This window comes from Cryptomeria japonica, chromosome 11, assembly GCF_030272615.1.
Source record: "Cryptomeria japonica chromosome 11, Sugi_1.0, whole genome shotgun sequence".
NCBI classification, from domain to species: Eukaryota; Viridiplantae; Streptophyta; class Pinopsida; order Cupressales; family Cupressaceae; genus Cryptomeria; species Cryptomeria japonica.
The window spans coordinates 664593790-664604043 of NC_081415.1; positions in this window are offsets into that span (position 1 = coordinate 664593790).

Consider the following 10254-nt stretch of genomic DNA (forward strand, 5'->3'; position numbering starts at 1 on the left):
ATGAGATCATGATCATGGTTTATTTATGTTTATCAATTTTATATAGGTCGAGCACCCCAGAGCACATGATATGGATTAACACAACCTAAAGAATATGGTTTTTGAAGTGGATGAACATGGAGGTGTGAATATCAAAGCTGAAGATAATGATCCCATGGAAGATGATGATCATGAGCCACAAAACACAATTGAAGATGATGGTACAAATACATTGATCCATGACATATTTAGTACACATGTAGTTGATCATGATGATGAAGATGACCTTGATGTTGTTCATGATGTCCCTCTACTAGAGAAGGCATCTGAGGCCCTTTACGAAGGCTCACAAATAACTCTTCTCTCCGCTATATTGTTGTTGGTGAACTTGAAGGTTATGAATGGTTTATCCAACATAACATTCTCACGTATGTTAAGGTATGTCATATATGTCATAATAAATGGTGAATCATGTTGTACCATTAATATTCTTTATATTAACAAATTATATTTTTTTGTTGTAGATTGATAGGTGAGTTTTTGTTACCACCATCAAATATTCTACCTCGCTCATACCGAGAATTATCTGCCATTATGAAAGATATTGGAATGGAGTATCAAGCAATAGATGCTTGTCCCAATGATCATATTATGTATCACAAACAACATGAATTTCAAACTAAATGCCCTGAATGTCATATCAGTAGATATCGAACAGATCAAATAACAAAAAGGGTTCCTCACAAGGTTCTTCGCTATATTCCCATTATTCCACGTATGCAATGATTATTCAAGTGCACTAGCTTGGCAAAATTTATGGATTACCATGCACGCAATAGAAGTTGAGATGAAATTATTTGAATGCCTGCAGATGATTCAACACTTATGGACATAGAGGAAAAGTGGCCACACTTTAAAGAAGAACCTCGTAATCTCAGTCTTTCATTGGTAGTGGATGGTGTCAATCCATTTGGAGAGATGAGATCTGTTTACTCAGTGTGGCCTATTTTTTTATCAACAATAACATTCCTCCATGGATTTCAATAATGAGGGAGCACATAATGTTAGAAATGATTGTTCCAGGTATTTTATCATTTAAATATAGCCATCTACATTTAATTATAAATATTGTAGTAAAATGGTCATAATATTTATGTAATGTTTTTGTTCATTTGATTAGGTAAGTACCAAGTTAAAGATATGAATGTATATATCGAGCCTCTTATTGACAAGTTGTTGGAGTTATGGAATGGTGTCACTATGTATGACGTCTCTAGACCAATAGGACAAAGACAATTTCAATTCCATGTGATGCTTCTATGGACAATACATGATGCCCGAGGGCTAACACATTTTTGTGGTATGTTATAGTGTTTAAGTTGTGCATGAACATTATAATTCAAAAAATTATCATATTTAATTCAATTATACATTATCTTGTAGGTCTTCAAACAAAGGGAAAATTTGCATGTCCTTCTTGTGGTCCAAATATGAAATCTCATCATTCAAAAAGTTTAGGAAAGTAGGTGTTTAATGAGTATAGGTACTTTTTCCACAAAAATCGTAAGTATCGAAATATAGAAAAATATATTTTCAATGGGAAAGAAGAGAATACATCAAAGCCATGAAGAATGACACCTCACCTGTGGAAGTTGGGATATAATAGAGTTAATCATCAAGGTAATGCCATTCCATCTAATGGTTTGTCATAAAACATCTTTTCTATTTTGTTTTGTTTACTGATGATGTGATTGATGATCATGACGGTCGTGAAGGCATAAATGACCACCTTCCTAAGGGACTAAAATTTTATCCTCGATAATTCAGTAGGTTGCCCTACTATGAGTAGTTACAAACTGTGCATTTGTTTGATACTATGCATATTGGAAATAATATAACAAAGACATTATAGAAAATATTGGATGGAAGATGTGACAAAGAAAAAATTGTCAAAATATGTAGTGACATTCAGGATTCCAATCATGCAATGATAAATGTCATTCAATCAAATAGCCATGGAGACCAGATTAATATAAGTAAGCTTCCTTGGTTATTAATAGACTAGCAAAGCAATGCTATAAAAGAGATCATACGAAAAATTTGATTTCCCACAGGATTTGTTGCGAGCATAAACAATCTCATATCAAAGAAAAATGAATTTGGCCAGGGATGAAAATGCATGATTGGCATACCTTCATTAAGGTAATTCATGTTCTTGGGTTTTTACTATGTATTTAAGTATTGCACGTACGTGTACTTTTCATTGTATTATGTTAGAAAAAAATGAAAAGATAATTTTATAATTGTTGTAGTACGTTCTACCTCTATCTCTCCCAGACGACTTCGACAATAATGTCAAGCAAGTCATATATGATCTTGGAAAATACATGAGGTAAGTAGTGATATTTGTTCAGTTCATTGTATAGATATTATATTTGCGATCTGTTTTACTTGTTATGTAATATAGTTTTTTGTGTCTTGAATATCTTGTAGGTGGTTGTCATGTAAAGAAATCCATAAAGAAGATATAAAATATTGGAAGAGAAAAATTCCTCATTTAATGTGTGAAATGCAAAAGTGTCTACCTCCATCTTTTTTCAATGCACAAGAACACTACCTCATACACCAAGTTGAGGAGATTGAATTGTGTGGACCTGTACACACTAGGTCAATGTGGATGGTTGAGAGGAACTTGAAATTTTTGAAGGATTTGGTTCGACAAAGAGCACATCCTGAGGGTTCTATGGTGGAGAGATATATGGTGTACCAAACTATGGTGTATATTTCTAAATAGCTTCCTAAGTTTGCAGCAAAGATCCACGTCGATCGCATTTGGGATCCCAACCCCATTAACAAATTTGAAGGGGAGTACTTGATGGGGAAAGGTAGATTGAGGAAAGTGAGAGGCAATTATAAGATGTTATTGTAGTTAATTAATTCTTAATCTTCAAAATAAATCGGTTGTAAGATGTCTATTTATTTTTTGTACAGTTGGTCGAGAGTGGGATGCACTACATTTGTATATTGCAAACAATCTTGATTGGATGATGATATGGATTGAACATTGTCAACATTTTGGATGCACATTAACATGGGAAGGTGTGGCTTCATTGGTTAAAGAAGCTCATTGTAATGGAGATTCCAATGTTGCGCAAAGGGAAATTGATTTAGCATATGGTTTAAGAGATAAATGGGTATGTAAAAATTTATTAATCACCCATATGTTTATCAACTCACAATGCAATAAATTTTACATGTTTGACATATCGTATGTCAAACACCACAATGCTATGTGTTGCAATGGTCATAAATTTCGCATAAAAAAGTTGGATGACATGAAGAAAACTTGTGATTCTGGCATCACTGCAGTCTTTGAGGTGACAAATATTTCATCGAGAAATGACATACATCCTCAACAGTCTCAAAATCGATACTATGGCATTTTGGATGATATACTTGAGTGTGACTTTAAATCCTTCAAATTAGTTTTGTTTGTCGTCAAATGGTATAGGCTACGATTGAATAAAAATGATCCTAATAGAACTGTTATTGAACATGATAATGGTTTTACAATGGTTAATACAAGGTCATTTGAACCAGTTGGGGATGAGCCCTATGTTCTTCCAAGCCAATGTGAGCAAGTATTTTACTCAGAGGTTCCACATAAACCGGGTTGGTCATTTTTTGTTAGAAATTATCCAAGAGGAAGGCCAATAAAGATAATGTGATGGAAGAAGAAGATACCGAAGAAGCAGAAGATGAAGTAGATGATGATAACGATCGACAGTTTCTCAATGATGATGATGATGAAGAAGAAGAAGAAGAAGAAGAAGATGATGATGATGATGATGATGTGGTGCAGGAGCACCAACTTAAAAAATTTGATTATCCTACCTTGTTATGACTCCTAAGGGGTCTTGGAATGTTGTTTTCATGCTAGAAGTCATTAGTCTTGTTTTTTGATCCTTTTGTGAGGCCTAGTCCCAGGTTTGGCAATTTATGAGCCACTTGGTCAACTATGGTCAAAGGGTCATAAAAATTTAGTTTTGAGTTATTTTATTATTTTTGGAAATAAATTGGCCCTTCATGACCATTGTTATGATTTAAAAAGTTAGTTTGCACTTTTAAGTGCTTTTGAACAAAAATTGTCAATGTTGTCATCACAACACTTGACAACTTTTTGTTTGGAAGAAAATATCCTTCCCCATTGGCTAATTAGTTTGAAAATTGGTTGTAACCAATAGGGGAGGCCTTCATAAGCCCTTTTAGGTGGGTGATGAAGGAGTTGATGTAAATTTTCATTTGGCTATCAATAAAAAAACCTTGTTTTCCTGTAAATAGTCACGTTTTTGTTCTTGTATGGATTATTTTCAGAATATTGGGAGGTTATAACTTATGGATTAAGATTGAGGGGCCTCTTAAATTTCTTTTTATTTTTATTTTAGGTCTCTAAGTTCTCTGGTTTGAAAGTTATTGCATTTTTACTAAAAACAGTTTTGAAACCCTCCTAAACCTAGGGTTTTGACCTATTTTTGCATTTCCTCTCATGGCCACCGTACAAAAATTCTAAAACTTGTTGGAATGAGAGGTTTGTATATGTCATCAATTATTTTAGAATAAATTTTCAGGTTGGAAGGTTTCTTTGGCCTTTGCTTTGATTTTTAGGTTGGCATCCTCATGTGACAACCTAGTTTGAAAATGCAAAATTGGTGATAAAAAAAAATAGGTGTTGAACCAATGCACAAAATCCTAGATTTGGTCAATTGGGGTGTGGAAATCACTTTTTCAATTTGTGAAACTTTCTGATCAATCACATTTCATACACTTCCTTCACAAACCCACCTACTTAAGCCTAACTAGACCTACTTGCATTTGTGAGGGCATCATGTCTCCTTTGTTTTCCAGACCACCTCCTTTTGGATTTAGACCCTTTTCAATAAAGGGTATTTGGATATCCATTTTTTTTTGTTGGTCATTTGCAAGTTTGCAAAGTTGTTTTGTAAGTCCCCTTGAGTATACAAAGATTTTGGGGTTTTACAAAGGAACCTTGTTGAATTGATCAGTTTGTTGTGTCACCACACCTTGAGCATGTTTTTATGGGAATTTTTATCCACCTTGACCATTTGGTTTGATCCCTACTCACTATTTTGTCAAAATTCCAACTTGAAGCCAAGTTTGGTGTCCAGCTGGTTTGAGTAGGCTTGAGCAATTTTTCAAGTTTTGATCCTAAGATCTTGTCAATGTTATTCTTGGGGTATAGAATGTTGTTTATGATCAATTGAAGAGTGTATTGAAGTTGTAAGTCTGGTTGGTAGGGTATTTTGGGTTTCCTTGGTGGCCTATTGTGACAGTTTTGTCCTGAATTTCAGTCACCTAGCCTAGCATTTACATCAAGTGGTATCAAAGCTTAGGTTTTGAACCTAAGGAGTGAAAGATGTCAGAGAATAATGTAGATGGAGATAATAATAATGAAAGGCTCCCACACCACATGACAAATGTGGAATTGGCAAAGAGGGTGCAATCCCTAATGAATCAAGTAAATAGTCTTAACCAGAAGCTTAATGAGAGGAGACAAGGAGAAGACCTTGGAGAGAGGGGTGAAGAAGAGGAAGAACCCTTGTGGTAGGATGATGCTGATGATGTACCTACAGACCAAATGTACCTTGTTAATTCCCTCAAGATAGTGGCAAGGAGAACCATTGATAGTAAGCTTGACTTTCCTACCTTCAATGGCAAGATGGACCCTAATGTGGTCACTGAATGGGTTGATGCCCTAGATTGTTTCTTTGATTGTGAAGAGATCCTTGAAAGTCAGAGGGTCAAGATAGCAAAGTCCAAGATGAAAGGTGGAGCTTTGACATGGTGGAACTTTCTTCAAGGAGAAAGGGTGAAAGAGGACAAGAGTTTGATTACCTCTTGGAAAACCATGAAGGCCAAGATACACGAGGCCTATATCCCTGCAGATTATGAAGGTCAACTTCATAGAAGGAGGAAAAATCTTAGGCAAAAGGACATGGACATAAACACATACACCGAGGAGTTCCAAAAGTTGTGTTTGAAGTCCAAGACCATGGAAAGGGAAAGTGAAAGGTTAGCCAGGTACTTTAATGGCTTGAAAATGAATATCCAAGATGAGTTAAATTTGTGTACCCCCACCACAGTACAACAGTGCTACGAATTGGCACTTAAAGTGGAAGATAAATTGAAGAGGAGGCAAGACCAAGGAAACAAGGGTAAAGGCAACAATTTCAACAAGAACTCCAAAGGTAAGAGTAATTTTTGGAGTAAAGGGCAGTCAAGTAAATGAAAACAAATCTTGGGAGAAACCCCAAGGAAACAAAGAACAAGGTGACTATGGTGGTAGAGGAAACTCTAGAGGGAGAAGACCTTTTGTTAGAGGAAGAGGGAGATCAAATGAACCCCTCAAATTCTTCAATTGTAATCAGTTAGGACACCATGCTGGAAGGTGCCCTGAAAGAGGAAACAACAACAACAACAACCAAGGTGAAAGAAGAACTCAAGTGGTCCAAGAGGAGAGACATGAACTTGATGCTGAAGAAGGTATAGTCCTCATGATGAGGCAGGCCTTCCTACAAGTTCCCCACACCCAAGAACCCCCCCAAAGAAAGAATCTCTTCAGGACAAGGATAAGGTACCAAGGTAAAGTGTGTAACCTACTCATAGATTTCGATTCAACTAAAAATTTGGTTTCTAGAGAAATGGTAGATAAACTTGGACTAACTAAATTTTCTCATCCTTTTCCTTACCATGTTTCGTGGCTTACTAAGGAGCAGCAAACCCTTGTGACTGATCAAACCATGATTGAGTTCTCTTTAGGTGATTTTAAGGACAAAGTTTTATGTGATATTGTAGAGATGGATGCTTGCCATCTTCTACTAGGGAGGCCATGGCAATATGACATGGATGCCACCTATAGTTCTAGGAATAACACCTACACCATTGTAAAATATGGAGTCACCTATACCATGAAACCATTGCTTGACACTAAGGCAGAGAAAGAGCCCACAGTCATAGTAATTGGTGAGAAAGAGATGGTAAAAACATTGAAAGAGTCTCAAGAAGAGAATTTTATTTTGGTTGTGAAACCCAAGGACAAAGAGGAATCTGATCCTATAGCATCTATTCCTGATGTTGTGAAAGGTTTACTTGGCAAGTATAAGGAAGTCAACATAAGTGAGTTGCCCCCTACCTGTAAAGCGGAAAATCGGTGTTCCCCCACTCCAAGGAGAGAGAAAGGAGGTCACTAGGATTGACGATTTTCACTTAGGAGAGACTTTACATTCAAAAGAGGGGTTGAAACTCACAAGATCCAATCCCACACAATGCAAGATTGAATTCTAAATGAGTTTCAAGGGTTGAGACAACAAGGATACCCTCTTTTGTAAAGAATGTAGATAGAAGGATTGAACTAGGAGTGTATGTAAAAGTAGGAAAGATTCGCTTGTAGACAAAGATAGAGACACAGGATGAAGCTATGTACCTAAAATTAGCAGTAAAATGTCGAGACGATGTTGTTGACAAGTTTGAGCAAAAGTTGACGAAACGATGGCACCCGGAGTGCACACGGTCCTCCGAAAAATCCGTGAAATGAAGGGAGATCTGTTCGTCTCTGCACAAGGATTCCAGATCTTCAATTACAGCTGTGTACCTACAACCTACACACAGAAAAGAGAGGACGATTGGGGGGTTAGGGATTAGGGGTTTTCCTTCAGGTCAAATCCCAATTTTGGAATTAACCAAGAAATGAGAATGCTATAAATATAAATGTTTGTAATGTAATCAAGTACTGATACCTTGTTGTAAGAATGTTTGTATTCTTACATGCGAAGGTGTAATGATGTTGTATGTTGTATGTTGTGTGTTTTAGATGATCTCCTCTTCAATGGTTGAATCCTTGTCTTGAATGCAACACCTAGCCTTGAATAGAGACCTAGAATGCTCAATTACTTGAAGGAATGCTTGAATGTTTGAATGTTTGAATGTTTGCCTATCGCTTCCGCCTCTTGCACACATATGTCTTTTTCTCCTCCTCTTCTGGGAGAGGAAATGTAGTTTATATACTTGTCAATTAGGGTTAGGAGACTAATTTTTCCACCCTTAGGCCGACCTAGGAGCATTATTTTCCAAATTGCAAACTTGAAGACCCGATGCCCAACAAGAGACCAGGCCCAAAATAGGACCAGGGACCAGGGCACTGGGCGCCATGGTCCTGAGGGACTAGGATGCTAGGCACCATGGTCCTGAGGGACCAGGGCACTGGGCGCCATGGTCCCACCTCCCGGGATAGTAGGGTGCAAGGAGGATCAGGCCAAGGTGCAAAAAGATGCAGTTTTTGATGTCGTAAACAAGTTTCGAGGTCTCCATTCAGGTTCAACGTTGCGCCACCATCGTGAAGACCCAAATGTAGTTGAAATTGCAAGTGTCGCAATTTTATGACACTACACTACCCTCCCACCCTTGAGAGATGTTTTCCATCAAATTGATTTGATTCCTAGTGCATCATTGCCCAACAAGGCACCGTACAAGATTACACCTAATCAGAATGTTGAGATCTCAAGACAAATTCATGAGATGTTGAACAAGGGACTCATTCAAAAGAGTCTTAGCCCTTATGTCATACCAGCAGTATTAGTACCCAAGAAAGATGGGAAATGGAGGTTATGCACTAATAGCAGGGCTATAAACAAGATCACTATAAGATATAGGTTCCCAATTCCAAGGATGGAGGACCTAATGGACCAACTTGGTAATTCTTGCTACTTATCTAAAATTGATCTCAAATTTGGTTATCACCAAATAAGGATCAGATCAGGAGATGAATGGAAGATTGCATTCAAGACAACAAATGGTTTGTATGAATGGCTTGTCATGCCTTTTGGTTTGAGCAATGCTCCAAGCATATTCATGAGGTTGATGAATGAAATCTTCAAAGCTTTCAATGGTAAGTTTGTGGTTATATATCTTGATGATATTTTGATTTTTAGCAGCACTTTAGAAGAGCATATTAACCATTTGGAGCAGGTCATAAGGAAGCTTCATGAGCACAAACTAATCATCAATCTAGAGAAGTGTATCTTCATGCAGAAGGAGCTCACATTTTTGGGCTTTGTCATCTCTCAAGGAAAACTAAAGATGGATCCAAGCAAGGTAGAAGCCATTGTAAGTTGGCCTCAACCAAAGAATCCAGGTGATGTGAGAAGTTTTCATGGATTAGCCACCTTTTATAGGAAGTTTATTAAACATTTCAATCATATATGTGCTCCATTGTTGGATACAATTAAAGGTGGTAGAAAAACTAAGTTTGTATGGACTAATGCAACCAATGAGGCTTTTCAATATTTGAAGAACAGGGTGGCACAATATCCTATTCTAACCTTGCCTGATTTTGGCAGAGTGTTTACAATTGAATCAGATGCTAGCAACTTGGCTATAGGGGTTGTCCTAAGCCAAGAAAACAGACCTATTGCTTTCTTTTCAGAAAAACTCAATGAGGCCAAGAAGAAGTATTCTACATATGACCTTGAACTCTATGAAATGGTTCAAGCATTGAAAAAATGGAGACACTACCTTCTACCAAAGGAGTTTGTGGTTTTCATAGACAATCATGCTCTTAGTTACCTGAACTCACAAGAGAAACTAAGTGTTAAACACATCAAATGGATGGACCAACTTCAAGCCTATACTTTCACTATCAAGCACAAAAAGGGTCAAGCCAACAAAGTGGCTGATGCATTAAGAAGAAGAGTGGGTTTGGTTCAAGAAATCCAACTTCAAAGCATTGGTATTGATGCCTTGAAGACTCTCTATGCAGGTGAATCAAATTTTGGTGAAGCTTTTGAGGTTTGCTCTAAACTTGTGGGTAAATATCACACTGATTTTTCAAATTTCCTCATTCAAGATGGTTTATTGTTTAAAGGATCTCAACTTTGTATTCCTAAATGCTCAATGAGGTCTAATATTATCAAGGAAAAACATTGTGGTGGCATGAGTGGTCACTTTGGTATTGATAAAACTCTAGATCTAGTCAGAAGGAGTTATTTTTGGCCTAAAATGGCAAATGATGTCAAAAAGTTTGTTCAAACTTCACTAGTACATTCGGATCAAAATTTTGACAGCAAATCGTCAGCATTTCGACAAAATTTCGTCGCACTATCGATAAAAAAAGCCGTCGAAAACTTTTTGTCACAAGTTTTGACTATCCTTGTGGTCGTCGCAATTCCGACATCACCTCCAACCTTTCCGACGGCCGCCATG